General features: G+C 37.9%; 1 protein-coding gene across 1 annotated transcript in view; it reads left to right on the forward strand.

Moving 5' to 3' along the window:
- Positions 1 to 455: 455 nt before the first annotated feature.
- Positions 456 to 16,316, forward strand: part of LOC100266720 ((+)-neomenthol dehydrogenase) — a 29,577-nt gene continuing 13,716 nt past the window's right edge. The window contains exon 1 of the mRNA XM_059737569.1: positions 456 to 580. The gene's annotated coding sequence lies outside the window, so the exon portion shown is untranslated. The remainder of the gene's footprint in view (positions 581 to 16,316) is intronic.

The following is a 16,316-nucleotide window of genomic DNA, read 5'->3' on the forward strand; positions in this document are numbered from 1 at the left end:
AATCACGTGATGGCCCAAATGCCAAAACCACACTGCAGTGGTTCATGTCTTTGCTCCATATATAAACAAAGCAGTGAGTTGAATACAGGAAATTCACTTAGGTTATGTTTGGTCCTGGAAAATACTAAAGAAAGAAAAAAAATGTAAAGAAAAATGATTTTTTCATGTTTGGTTGTCATATGAAAAATATAAAAAAAATCAAATATAATTAAAACTAATTAAAAGCTTATATATTTTTAAATTATTTAATCTTTATATTAATGAGTTAAAATTAATAAAATGAATTTGAAGTAACAAAAAAAAAATTTATCAACTTTTAATCTCTTTTTTTATTTTCTTTCATTTTTTATTTCCTTCTACTTTTCCTTTGTATTTTCTTTCCTTTATATTTTCCTTTAAATTTTCTGGGAACCAAACATAGTCTTAAAGTAATTACGATTGTCAACGGATTCAGTGGGTACAGATGAGACTTGCTTTACCAAACTCCAAATCATTTCCCTTTCCTGAGAGACTCGTATGCTTTGACCTCAAACCCTCCAACTGCTTTCACCAGGCCTCTCTCTCCAGTACCAGCCTTGAGGTATGAAACTCTCTGTATATATTAGAACATATTCTCATGGATATGATACTGCGTGTCTCTATATAGTTCTATTGCTTAGTTATATAGTGACATGTCTTGAATACTTTGAATGAACCTTCCTTTGTATCCTACTGCAAGCATCTCTTGTTGATAATTTTAGCTTCTAAACTCCCCCTTTAATGCTTGCTTAAAAACTATTAGAAATACATGAGGAACAAATTAATGAAAAAACATGATAAAATATTATTGGGGAGTTAGTAAATTCTTAAAGATTTTGGTTCAAGATAGTGGATTTTTTTTAGGATATTTTCTATCATTTTTAAGCTTAATTAGTATCAATAAATAATATTATTATATTTTTCAAGTAAAAGAAAATTTCAAAAAATATGAAAATTTGTCAAATTTTCATGGTACGAAGAATCTGAAGATTTCTCATATTCTTCGTACCCTTTCTTACATTTTTCATACCATTCCTCACATTTTTTATACTCTTACTCACATTTTTCGTACCTTTTATAATTACTTAGTGTTTTAAAATGTAGAAAAATCATCTAACCATACACCAACTACAAAAAATATGAGATTTTGGAATTTTACTTTTTTCTTTTTAATTTTGGTGTAAAATGGGAAAAAATATTGTCTATTCATGCACTCTAATAGTGCTTTTAAATTTGTTTCACAATTACCCTCAAAAGTAAAAGACAAATTACATACCAATTTAATACCACCTACTGTTAACAAGTAAATGTGTCATTTATTTTTATTATTTTTCTCATATCAATATATCTCCCTTACCACTTGTCATGTTTCCACTTTTTTCTTTTTTTCTTTTTTATTTTCTTTTTTTTCCTTTTCTGCCATCATAATCCATTGTCACCTATTATAGTTTTTATTATTATTTTTCTTTTTTTCCTTTATATTCTTTTTAATATGCTCGTGCATTTTCTCATAAAACTTCTTTAATTTTAATTTATTTTTACTCTCTAATTTGTCTATATTTATTGATTTTAATTATTTTTTAACATATTAAACTTAAAATAATAATATATAATAAATAATTAATATAAAAAATTAAATAAAAACAAAATATATAATGGGCAAAAATGAAAATATTATCCCACAAATAATAATGATTTTAAATATTAATTATAATAATATATTTTATAAATTAAAATTAAAATTTAAAAATTCCATTTTATTATTTAGAAGTTTATGATATAAGATTTTTTATATTAATACTAAAAAAAGATTTATTTTTTTATATTAATACATTTTATAAATCTTTTGTTTAGTATTAATATAAAAAATCTTATATCATAAACTTCTAAATAATAAAATGAAATTTTCAAATTTAAACCTTTATTTATAAAATGTATTATTATAATTAATATTTAAAATCATTATTATTTGTGGGATAATATTTTCATTTTTGTCCATTATATAATTTGTTGTTATTTAATTTGTTATATTAATTATTTATTATCTATTATCATTTTAAGTTTAATATGTCAAAAAATATTTAAAATCAATAAATATAGACAAATTAGAGAGTAAAAATAAATTAAAATTAGAGAAGTTTTATGAGAAAATGCACAAGCATATTAAAAAGAATATAAAGTAAAAAAAGAAAAATAATAATTATTATTATAATAGGTGACAATGGATTATGGTGGTAGGAGAGGAAAAAAAAAAAGGAAAAATGTGGAAACGTGACAAGTGGTAAGGGAGATATATTGATGTGAAAAAAATAATAAAAATAAATGACATATATACTTGTGTAGACCCCCTATGAAAGACAGCAGATGGCTTATATATATATATATATATTCTGACCACTCAGGAGAGGGGGGCTGCTTTGGGCGGCCATGGGATGTGATCGGGCTAGCTGGTGATGGCGGCTAGATGGGACAAAAGGCAGAGAGAAAATGAGAGGCTGTCAAGAGAAAAGAAAGGGGATCAGGAGGAGAAAGGGAGGGGAAAAAGACAGGAAGGAAAAGAGGGCTCTGGTGGATTTTTCTCGGGGAGGCGAGCTGAGAGAGGGAGGAGCAAACGGAGAAGGGTCGGAAAATCTATTTTACCCTCATTTTCGCAGTTCAGGTAGGGTCCGAACCTATTGCCTCTTTATATACACTTCCTGTTTTGAACTTTTCACCCCTGTTTTTTTTCTTGCTGTTTGTGGTTTTCTCTTATTGCTTGAAGTTTGCTGGTGCATTGCCTCATTCGGGAATGTTTTAAACATGGACCCATTATTGTTTTTGTTCCTTTCCGAGAGGTCATGTTCTAGTTTCCTTTTATTATTTCACCCATACCCATCCCATTAACGTATATGGAATGGAATGAGACTCAACAGTTGTCTTTTCTTTGTTTCATTTCTCTTGTTTATGCTTTTTGCTACGTGTACTCTGTTTTTTTCATCATTTCCTCTGTTTAGTTTGCTTTTTTTTTTGGGGACGCTGGATATCGCTTTTGGACTGTCCATCTCAAAAACCATGCTCTCATCCCTCGTGCCACCATCTTCACTGGACCTTGCATTACTACCTCTCTCTCTCTCTCTCTCTCTCTCTCTCTCTGAGGAACACAATGTGGCTGAAATCCCGAGTGTTGTTCCTACTACTTTGCGCCACCTGCCACACTACTGTATCTTTCACCAATGGTCCATTGCCTAAAGGCAACTTTGAGTATGGCTCAAAGCCATAGGAAGTTTCCGACTGTGTAGAGTGCATCAAATCCGGTCAAAAACAGGGTGACATGCTGCTAATCGTCCCTGAAGGAGCCTATGCACGCGACCAGGACTTGTGCCCAAGAGGAGACATTAAACGTCTCGGTTGCACCCAACGCCAGCGTCGTCGTCATAGTCTCACGCCGGGAAGGAGACGCGAACCAGGTGGAGCTCCTCTTCGATCCATCTACTAAGATCCCAGGAATGCCGGACCGACGGCGAATGAGCGACTCCGCGATGTCTTCAGGGTGGATGCCCAAGTACCTTCTCAAGAGAAGAAGAGGATGCGAATTTGTTGAAAGAGAGGCGAGTACCGCCGCCGCAACTCCTCTCTCCATTGCTGCCGCCGCGGAGGGGTGGTGAGGGTGATGCAGCCAGGCGGGGCGAGTTGGTGAGGAAGATGTTTTCTTGGGCCCGCCCATGCTAGCATCATATTTGGGCCTATTTTTGGAGCCCAGCCTAAGCTTGAGATCCAGCTGGCCCATTGGCTTGCTTCCACTTTATACGAATCATTTTCTTTAAAGCACTAATTTCTTAATAAACTTTCTAACTTCCAATTTCCAAGCCCAATTTATAAAAATTCAACCTTCAAATAATACTTCAAAATTCCGATCATTAAAATTCAATTCCAATTTCCGAAAATTCTCATACACACTTTAATCTATTTAATTATTATTATTTTATGTATTTATTCTAAAATTCCATTTTAAACAATTCTTTAAAATTTCCGACTTTCAAATTTAATTTCTAATTCCAAAATTTCAATATTCACATTAATCTATTTAATTATTATTTTGATTATTTATTTCAAAACTCCATTTTAAATCAAATTCTCTAAAACTTCTTATTTTCGAATTAAATTCCTAATCTCAAAAATTCCCATATTCCCATTAATTTATTTAATCATTAGTATTTTATTTATTTATTTATTTTAAAACTCCATTTTAAATCAAATTCTTCAAAACTTCTGATTTCCGAATTAAATTCCTAATCCCGAAAATTCTCATATTCTCATTAATTTATTTAATCATTAATATTTTATCTCCATTTTAAATCAATTCTTTAAAACTTCAGATTTACGTAAATCCCTAATCCTGAAAATTCCTATATTCACATTAATTTAATCACTAATAGTTTGTTTATTTATCTTAAAATTCTATTTTAAACAATTCTTTAAAATTTCTGACTTCTAAATCTAATTTCCAATTTCAAAAATTCCAACATTCCCATTCATTTATTTATTCCCATATTCCCGTTAATTTATTTAATCATTAGTATTTTATTCATTTATTTATTTTAAAACTCCATTTTAAATCAAATTCTTCAAAACTTCTGCTTTCCGAATTAAATTCCTAATCCCGAAAATTCTCATATTCTCATTAATTTATTTAATCATTAGTATTTTATCTCCATTTTAAATCAATTCTTTAAAACTTCAGATTTACAAATTAAATTCCTAATCCTGAAAATTCTCATATTCACATTAAATTAATCACTAATAGTTTGTTTATTTATCTTAAAATTATATCTTAAACAATTTTTTAAAATTTCTGACTTCTAAATCTAATTTCTAATTTCAAAAATTCCAGCAATCCCATTCATTTATTTATTCCCATATTCCCGTTAATTTATTTAATCATTAGTATTTTATTTATTTATTTATTTATTTATTTTAAAACTCCATTTTAAATCAAATTCTTCAAAACTTCTGATTTTCGAATTAAATTCCTAATCCCGAAAATTCTCATATTCTCATTAATTTATTTAATCATTAGTATTTTATCTCCATTTTAAATCAATTCTTTAAAACTTCAGATTTACAAATTAAATTCCTAATCCTGAAAATTCCCATATTCACATTAAATTAATCACTAATAGTTTGTTTATTTATCTTAAAATTCTATCTTAAACAATTCTTTAAAATTTCTGACTTCTAAATCTAATTTCCAATTTCAAAAATTCCAGCATTCCCATTCATTTATTTAATCATTATTTTCGTCCTTATTATTATTATTCCATTTATTTATTTCAAAATTCCATTTTTAAACATTTTTTTTGAATCCCAATTTCTGAACTTAATTTCCGATTTCTAAAATTCTAATTTCTTTCAAGTTTGACATCCTAAAATTCCAACTCTTAAATTTAATTCCCAATACTCCAATTTTCAAATAAATTTCAAAAATTCAATTTTCTCTCTAACAGTTTTAATTCTCTTCGGGTTTCAAATAATCTTCGATTTTTCTTGATTTTATATAAGCATGAATGTTATTTTCATAATTCCAGAATAATGGAATCTGTGAGACTAATTCGTGCAAAATAGAATGGGCTTTGGTAGGGGCCCCACATATGAGATTTCATGATTGATTGACTGATTGATTGATTTAATTGTCATGCATGAGATCGTTCTTTAATTGTGTATTAACCTCTCTCTCTTGATAGCGCATGATGGTTCGTTGCCCAGGTACGCACTCATTCCCAATCTAGTTAGTCTATATGCATTTGTCTGACTCCCATATGTGCATGATAGTTCCGGGTATTCATTGATCTCTTAATTAATTGTCATGATTGCTTCATTTTATTAGTAGAGACCCATTTAGGGACTTAGAGGGGTGCTACGGTTTCTACTGTACCTTCCCGATAAGTAACCTGACCCCTCGAATCCGATCCGGTTTTTCACGGACCACCTTTTCCAAAACAAGGAGTCACACTTAGGGTTTTTCTTTCTTATTTTGTTTACCCTTTAAAAATAAAACAAAAATAAGTGGCGACTCCAAGTCATTTTTCTTAATCAATATAAAATCAAATTTTCAAAATTAAAATCGAGTTCACCATCGAGTGGGAAACGCATTGAGCGGAAATGCGGGGTCCACAAAATGGCGACTCTGCTGGGGATAGTTAGAGGGTCAAGCTCGAACTTAAAGTGAAGTAAACGTGGCATTTGATTGGACGATTAGTGGATGCTCATCTCTTGATTGTACATTGGGGATTTCTTGATGCATGCTTAGAGGTCGTATTCATTTGAGTTTTTGACATGCTGGATTATTGATGATTGATCTTATTGCATTGCTTAGCGTATTGATTCTGATTTTGCCATGATTGTTCTGGTCACCTCACATGCATACACTCACCACTGTATATCATTTGGTTGGACATGTTGATTCATTTGTTTGTATATTATCTTGATCGTCTTTGAGCATGATGTTTATATCACTATTTGTCTTGATTGTCATATTCTCGCTTATTTTGTATGTACATGGTGATATATCTGAGCACCGACTGATTGTATGTTGCATGACTGCCATTTTTCTGTGTGATTGCATGCCGCTTATCTCTGTGGGTAGCACATTTATCCCCTTACCTCCTATTCTCTTGATTTCGATCATTCCTTTCATCTCGGCTCTCACTATTGCAAGTGTGAGGCCTTCTGTGTGCTTGCTCCCTGACCGAGCCAGAGATTAGGAGTAGGGTCTAGCGACGGGCTATATCGATGTATGGGAGCATTCTGGAGAAGAGCGACACTTTGATGTCGATTGGAATCCGATCATTGAAGACCTGTATAGCCCCGAGCTAGGTTTCATGGATAGTTGTGCGACCAGTGTGTTTCCTCTTCTGCTCTAGAGTCTTAGGGTTTTCGGATGCACCCACATCGTTCACTGTGCACTTTAGTTGACTATTGAGTGTTGAGAGCTTGAGAGGTTTCACCATAGGAAACCCCCTGGGTTGCGAGGTAGTGCATGTGTGGAGGTGATGACTACCTTGCATGGAAGCGCCCCGTCTCTTCGGAGGCGTGCAGAAGGTTGCGTACCGCTGGAGGGTACGATCGCTTCTGCTAGGGATATTTTAAAGTCCACCCATATCCATTTAGAGCCACCTTCACCTCATAGGTTGAGCCGTAGATCCTTCGATTAAGACTCCCTCCCTACACGTGGGTGCATCTGAGGGCTTTCAGAGCCTCTGTGGTTACACTTCGGATTTGGCATTCCCTTATTTTTAGTCTCCAGTTGAGAGTGCTTGGAGATCGGTATGAGTCTGAGTACGGTTGGATCACCTTTCGTCTTATCGCCTTAGTTTGTGTTTTTCACTTGATGATTTTAGCATGTTTTCTCCCTAGGGTTTTCGTTCTCATTTCTTGGCTCGGCACATCCTTTCACTTTGTTGACATTTACTTGATGCTTCGGGATATATTCATCGATCATGATCATTTTGTTTTTACACTGTCCACCTATCACGAGCTCAGTACCTCATTCTTTGTTTGATCCTTGGTTCGATTTTCAACTTGATGCTCATATTTTCATTACTAGAAAGGTGAAAGACACATTTTCATATTCACACGTTTTTCGAGAGATTCGCCTTGATCACCTTATCATTTTCTCTCTTATGGAGCTCGAGTTGAAGGTTGAATCAAGGATATTTTGGTATAGATTGAGTATCGATCTCGTGTTGGTGTCGTTCTTCACACCACATTTATTTTCTTCACATCTCGATCATTTTCTGGATCATCAATAGAAATTTTTTAGTCATATTTGTAGTTATCTCACACTAGACTCTCATGTGACTTTAGAGATTCTATTGTCTATCTAAATTTTGATTGCCACCATATGATTGTGTGTCGCACCCTGTCATGTATTGGGTTGTAGTGTATCATGCATTGGTCATTGTTCGTTGCATCCTGTGTCGTTGCATGAGTCGTTGTATTTAGGTTCTTTTGTAGGGGTTATTTGTAGTCCCAGTCTTGGTCCAGTGCCCTGGGTTGAGTGGGATAGAGGTTGATTCATATCTTTGAGTTGCTATAGACGGATTCACAGCCATTTTCGATTGGCTAGTTTATCGCTTCTCTGGTTTCGATTCAGGAGGCATTGACCAGTTTGAGCTAGAGGATGGATACTCAGCAGGGTAGGCATGTAGTGCTCGAGGGCACGCCATCTGATTTAGTGACACCGCCTGTTCTACCTGTTCAGATGCCAGCTACACAAACGTTGCCTACTGTTTTATATGATCATGCTGCTGTCATTCCACCCATGGTCACACCAGTTACCGTTATTGAGGATCCTCTTTCTCGTATGGACAGACTCGAGCGGAGGATTAGACAAACGAGAGATCTTGATGAGACGATTTCATGGGATGACCCTGACGATGTGCCAGTGGCCACTTTGCTAGTCGGTTTCAGGATGCCTGATATAGAGAGATATACGGGTGTTGGATGTCCTCGTATTCATCTTAGACTTTACAGCACAGTTATGAGGGCCCTTGGTCTAGATGAGGCACAGTTGCTCACTTTGTTCCCATTGTCATTGAACGACATGACACGGAGATGGTACGCTTCATTAGAGTCATCTCGTCGGAGAACTTGGGATGACTTAGCACAAGAGTTTCTGAGACAGTATTCCTTCAGTGGTGATACGAGCGTTACGCGCAGAGAGCTTGAGTTTCTTCGACAGGGATCAGATGAGTCTGTTTCTTCTTTTATCTCCCGCTGGAGGGAGAAGGCTGCGGAGATGATTGAGCGACGTACCGAGAGAGATCAGATGAGCATGTTTTTGAGGAGTTTGCATCCTAGGTTTGCTCAGCATCTGACAGGAGTCCTATTCTAGGATTTCAGATCATTGGTTCAGGCTTTATTCGATGTGGATGATGGCATCTCTAGAGGATTATGGTCAGATATTATTCCTTCCTCAGATACTGAGGGGAAGGGAGTTGGTGGATCATCTGAGAGCTATGGAGACGTATGTTCTGCGGACTTTCAACATGGACGACCTGGTTATCATGCCTATGCCAGACCCTTGCAGATACCTAGGAGTGATTTCCCGCCTTTACAACATCATCATCCTCATTCAGTTCAGCAGTACCTTTCTGTGCATTCTCATACTATCATGGTGCGACCTTCATTTCAGGTTCAGCGTCCACAGACTAGTATCCCACGACATGAGCAGTCTCGTCCCCATCGGCGACGTCAGAGGACTTATTCCGATTTGGGGATGCCTTTGGATAGAGCTTTTGAGCTACTCATAGCTACTAGCTTATTAGCACTATTGGCCCCTAGGCCACCCCCGAGTACCTTACCTCCACGTTTTCGTGCTCACGAGTTCTGTGCATTTCACCAGATGGTAGGCCACCGTACTGATTATTGTGCTTCTCTACGTCATACCATACAGGATCTTATTGACAGTGGTGCAGTTAGTCTTCCCATATCGACCACAGACGCTGATCTTGGTCCAGATATGACTACTGATTCCTTTCCGGTTTATTCCACGCATGCGGTCCCTCCTCCTTCGGGCTTATACCATCACGTTTTGGACACCCAGGGCACTGATATTCATGGGACACTTTGATACCTTGTTGGTGTCTTTTGGGACTACCTTGTTAGTTGGTCGTTTGAGTTTTTGTTCTCTTTTGCTCTTTATTTGAGTCTTGTTTTATAGTTAGTGATTATTGTTCGTACCTTGTGTTTCGAGAGTAGACCTTAGTGTCTTATTTTGCATGATGTACTCTCATTTCGCTTAGTGGTATTGTTGTTTTCTTGGGTATGCGTCTCTATCTTCTGTTTATTGTTATCATTGTTTCTTATCATGCATTTTATGTGTTGTTATTTTGGGTAGCATCGTGTGTTGCTTTGTTTTTGTCTCTTGTATGTGTTTGTTTTAGAGTCTTGGACGGTTTTAGTATCGTGACTGGTCCCCGAGCAGAGATTGATGGTATGATGATTATGATACAGAGCACCTTGAGACTAGACTTCTTCAGCTGAGGTTCACCATGTCGGACGGGATCACACCCATTACCCTTACTGCTCTTTATGAGATGATGGTGGATTTGACGAGGAGGGTTGAGAGGATTGAGCTTATTTTGTCAGAGCATCCATCGTCATCGAGAGGAGCTCCAGGAGTAGCGATGCCTTCATTGCCACATTTGACTCCATCGATTTTTGCTACCTTGGGTGCCTCACATCCACGGCCTCGCCCACATTCAGTGTTCCAGCAGCATTCCTCATCCATTTCACTGGCTACGCCGACACAACCTCCATCCCGGCTTCGGGGCCCTCCAGTTATTACAGTTCCTCAGGAGTGACTTCACCCTCGTCGACGATGTCAGAGACACTTTTCAGATTTGAGCGCACCCCTGAGCAGAGTTTTTGAGACGTTCCAGGCCATGGGACTTTTGGCTCCTCTGGCTCCTAGGGCACTTCCAGATCCAGTGCCTCCACAGTTTCGACTTGATTTATATTGTATGTACCATCAGTCAGTAGGACATCACACTAATCGTTACACTACTCTACGACATGCCATACAGGACATTGTTGATTCTGGGACGTTTGGGCATCCTCAGTCCGATATGTTTCCTATTCCTACCTCAGCTCAGGCCATGCATGCAGACGCCCTTTCACCAGCAGTCCTTGATCTTATTGACTTGGGCGATTGACTCATGATTGGCTTACTTTGGTACGGTGGCGCTCAGATTTTGTTTCCTCTATGGCCAGAGATGTGATGACAGGACCAGTCATTGTTTTTGTTTGTTTAGTCTTGTTTTAATTTTGACTTTTAGAGACTATAACTCGATTCTTGAGTATTGTCTTTGTTATCTTTCTTTTTGCATGATGTACTCATCGGATTATCTCATTGGATGCATTTTATTTTATGGACATATCTTTGTGTTTTGTGATATGATGTGTTATACTTTTTACTTGAGGCATCTCTTCACTTCCACGTTGTGGTATTGAGGCTTGACCATGGAGGATATTGAGCCTATTAGCCTAGGATCAGGGATTTGAACTAGGAAGTTCGAGACTATGACACATCTTCTTATGATCAGAGCAGTACCTCGCTCACTTCCCACACCTTGCTTTTGTTTTGACCTACATCCATCCATTATGAGCTTTGCACAGCATCACCTTTGAGACCATTATATGACCTTTCCATCCTCAGTTTTTCTAGCTTTTCACATCCCCTCTCTTATTCGACCAGGTAGAGTGTGAGGAGTTTGAGCCCAGGGTTGTTCCTACGTGGCGAGGGATAGCTTATGATCTTTGGATGGTTTACGATATGTGGATTGGTTGATTGCTTGATGAGACTGTCACTTATTTCGCCATGAGTATAGAGATTGATCTTGTATGACGAGAGTTGGCTCGTGATGGGTAGTCGTGCCTGATGGGATCACCGTTTACTTTGCTTTGAGATGATCATCTTTGAGATTATTATGGAGCATTTGGAGTACAGTTGGTGCATAATTCTAGAGGGTTGACATGGTTATATCACATGGACATCGATCTTAAGTATTGATCATTTGAGGGCTTGAGAACATGATGTTTGAGACCGTGGTCGCAGGATGGGTGGCCTTCATTTTGGTTAGCTCATACCTTATTACCTTTATTGACATCATAGTCCATTGCTAGCCCATTGAGCCTCGCATGCGCATTATAGCCTTTCTTTCTTATCGCCTTGCTCACATTTTCACACCAGGGCAGGGGCCCTTTAATGTATGCATGCATTGTTTGGGAGTTTCATGAGCCTTGGACCTAGGGGCACGTTTTTCCTCATTATCTTTTCCTATCACTGCACCTTTGCATTTTCATCTCATCTCGTTGATTGTGTTTCTCGTCTCTTCTTCCTTATCTCATCCACTACTTGTTTGTTTCATATTTCTCTCCACCCTGAGTGGTGAGCCTCTTCAGTTCACCACATGGAGGATAGTCACATCATTTCCACCATCTATCTCGCGGACACTAGTTTAGAGATCCTTAGTTTGAGAAGGTCATCTCGCTAGAGAGAGTTTTGGTTGCCTTAGCACTTGAGATGGTGTCCATCCGTTATTGGCATCATCCTTGGGGTTCATTTGTTCATGTTCAGGTATGTGTATTTGTATATATGTAAAAAAAAAAAAAAAAAAAAAAAAAAAAAAAACATGAAAAAAAAATGATGATAAAAAAAAAAATTATTATTATTAGCACATGTGTGTATGTGCATAGTGTTCTCGATCATTGAGTATGTATATTGATGTTTGGGGGGTCATTTTCATCGAGTATGTTCGTTATTGGGAGTTCGTATGTGAGCTCTCTGAGATCCCATGTTATTTGTATTACTTTGTCATATCTATTTTGTGAGAGAGATGAGTGACCTTCTCCTAAGGACTCTGAGTCATTGTCATTTCCATCATCACGTTCATTATTGATGTGACTTCACTTCATGTTTGATCTGAGTCGATCACCAATTTTCTTCATATATTCATTGTTTCGCTGTCATTTTTATCGTCGCTTGTGTTTTACCTCATTCACTTCACGTCTTATTCTCTCCTTACAACAACCCATCTCGGGTTCGATACTCACTTCGCGTCATCATTACACATATCATCATCAGTTCGTTTTGCTTCATTTGTCTCCTTATCGACATCGTATTCACGTTAGACATTCTCGGGTCCGTGGCTCACGGGACTTACTATACAGGTTGCATTTCATATATGAGGGCATGGGTTTTGATCATTGGGTATTTGGGCCTAGTTTCCCTTCATTTCTATCACCCTATCACCCTATCACCCTAGCCTACGTTACGTCCTGAGTCTTAAGACCACCCTGAGGCCATGACATCACACATTGTGTTTGATAGCTCTTATGTGAGCGATACTTAGGATTGATTCGGGAGCATTCTGTTTGTGATGGACCAGGAGTTATGGTATGACCCTACACTGGGGCATAGCCGTCTCAGAGAGTTTTTTTTCTATCGGATGACCATTATGCCGAGGCATACTCTTCTCAGTCGATGACGGTTTTTTTTTTTTTTTAGCCATGTCCATTCCTCGGGGGATATCAGATGTCCTTTTTTTCACATTGGAGCATGAGACATGATTGACGCATTTCATCTGGTGTACATTACACAGGGGCATACCCCTTTCGGTCTGTGATGGTTTTTAAGCATAGTTGTTCCTTGGAGGCGATTAGATTCATTTCACATTGGAGTACGAGATATGATTGGGTGATTTCTTTGATGTGATCACGAGAGCATAGCCTTCTCATCATTGTTGGCAAGTTTTTGAGATGATTAGACTAGGGCGGACACTTATGAGAGCATGCAGCGGAGTTTATTCATTTCAGGGTTTGCCCTGTACTGGGGCATAACCCTTTCATTGGCGGTTGATCTTAGAGACACCAGTTCACATTGGGACATGCTCTTTCTTTAGATGAGATCAAATACTTTCTTCATATTGCCATGATGACCTTGAGGAGCAGAGATCCTTTTCGATCAGATGATGTATATTGGTTTTACTCCTCTCATTGATGTTTGATTTGGAGATGTCTACACTGGGGCATAGCCCACTCATCGATGATGATTATGTGAGATGTCGGTTTATGCCAGACACATACTTCCCAGAGTTCATCTTGCATTGAGGGCTTATCCATTTCGAGATGATGCATTCATACTAGGGCATAGCCACCTTGCTGATTTTGACATTGAGATTCTACCTCCTGTTTATGATTGCTGCTTTCGATGGATCATGGAGTCATTGACACCTTGGGCTCAGTCTCCTCAGCATACCTAGTTTGATTTGGATATTCACTTATCTTTGTTACGCACCCATACATCCTTCATGGGACACCATTATACCTGCACCCATCTTATCAGAGCCTTACATCTTTTGAGCTTACATATTTCATCATCTTACCTGACTTTATCCCTTTCTCTTGATCTGAGGAAGATGTGGACTAGTCTCGAGCTTTCTGGTTGAGTTTTCACATGCCTTTAGACATTATGCTCAACATCTCCCATGATGGTAGGGCCCATTAGATTGTTGATGCACTTGTGATGATGTACTCATATTGCTAGTCGACATGTCGTGTTTTGATTTGCTTACATTTCAGACCTAGGGTCTCGGTCAACATTTGTTTGATCCATTATTTTAGTTTTGCTTTGTCGGCATAGTTTTAGTGATGTTTGGACTCGTTTTAGCGTTTGTTCATTGAGGCTATGTATATCATTTTCATTGCATCATCATTGAGCATATCCCCAGAGTATCTTGTTCAGTGACATTCTGTGTCCCATGTTGACTACTATCTTACACTGGGGCATACCCTCGTCCTTGAGTTCATCGATTCTCTTTTGGAGACTTTCTTGCTGCTCATTCTATCTCTTGACCTTTGTGAGTTGTCATACTGGGGCATACCCCCATTCTTGAGTTCATCGACGTTTTGCAGACTTCTCTCATTACTCAATCTATTTCTTGATCTTTGCGAGTCATCATACCGGGGCATACCTCCTTTAGCGCTTTTCTACTGGGGCATATCCCCCTCTCTTTGGGTTTACCGTGTCTCATGTTAATTTCATGGTTGTCAGACCCATTTGTCGATCTTTATGAGTTATCGCCTAGGGCATCCCCTTACTATCGTCTTGTTTAGGGCATCCCCCTTCTTTCAGTTATTTCACCATCATAGATTTTCATCTATGAGCCTTTGTTTTAGTTATCACCACCATAGATTTTCATCTACGGGCATTTCAGTTATTTCACCATCATAGATTTTCATCTATGAGCCTTTTGTTTTAGTTATCACCACCATAGATTTTCATCTATGGGCATTTCAGTTATTTCACCATCATAGATTTTCATCTATAAGCCTTTGTTTCAATCATATCACCACCATAGATCAGACATCTATGGGCTTTGATCAGTTTTCACCACCATAGATTTTCATCTATGGGCATTTCAGTTATTTCACCATCATAGATTTTCATCTATGAGCCTTTATTTCAGTTATTTCACCACCATGGATTTTCATCCTTGGGCTTTCGAGATTTTCACCACCATAGATATTCATCTATGGGCTTTGATCAGTTTTTCACCATCATAGATTTTCATCTATGAGCATTTATTTCAGTCATTTCACCACCATGGATTTTCATCCTTGGGCTTTCGAGATTTTCACCACCGTAGATCTTCATCTATGAGCTTTGATTAGGTTTTCACCATCATAGATTTTCATCTATGAGCCTTTATTTCAGTTATTTCACCACCATGGATTTCCATCCTCGAGCTTTCAAGATTTTCACCACCATAGATCTTCATCTATGGGCTTTGATCCGTTCTTCACCATTATAGATTTTCATCTATGAGCCTTTATTTCAGTTATTTCACTACCATAGATTTCCATCCTTGGGCTTTCGAGATTATCGCCACCATGGATTGGCATCTATGGGCCTTCTTTTTTATTGTATCACCACCGTAGGTCTTCACCTATGGGCTTTCTAGTTTAGTGTTTAGAGTTAGCTTTTTGGTTTGGCTTCCAGAGCCGTTGTTTTTCTCAGTTTAGTGCTTAGAGTCAGTCTCATCATTTAGAGCCACATCTCCTGGCATTCATATTCACTGGCATTGCACATCTTACCTTCAGGGTTTTGCATTCGTCCTCGGCTTTCCTCACTTCGTTACCCGGTGCTTATCGTATATTCATCTCGTACTCTAGAGTGATTCGACCATTACTCATCTTTGATATGGTTTTTCGAGTCATTTTTGGAGACGTCTTAGAGGGAGCCTAGGTCCTTAGTGCAACCTTAGAGGCGTTTTGAGATGCGTTTTTCTTTTAGGGATAGAGCCTTTGTGTTCGTCTGCTAGCCTGAATGAGTTTGCGTTTCACTAGTGTCCCTATGGGGGTCTCCTTGGTTCTTCGGTAGAGTTCACTTCATTCCACTCACTATTCACACTTTCTTTTCACTCCAGTGTTCATATTCCTTGCACTCGTAAACTCTACCGAAGAGGGGCATATTTGTAGACCCCCCAGGAGAGACAGCAGATGGCTTTTTTTTTTTATATATATATATATTTTTTCTAACCACTCAGGAGAAGGGGGCTGCTTTGGGCGGCCATGGGATGTGATCGGGCTAGCTGGTGATGACGGCCAGATGGGACAGAAGGCAGAGAGAAAAGGAGAGGCTACCAGGAGAAAAGAAAGAGGATCAAGAGGAGAAAGGGAGGGGAAAAAGACAGGAAGGAAAAGAGGGCTCTGGTGGATTTTTCTCGGGGAGGCGAGCTGAGAGAGGGAGGAGCAAA

This window comes from Vitis vinifera, chromosome 6 (assembly GCF_030704535.1).
Source record: "Vitis vinifera cultivar Pinot Noir 40024 chromosome 6, ASM3070453v1".
Lineage (NCBI taxonomy): Eukaryota > Viridiplantae > Streptophyta > Magnoliopsida > Vitales > Vitaceae > Vitis > Vitis vinifera.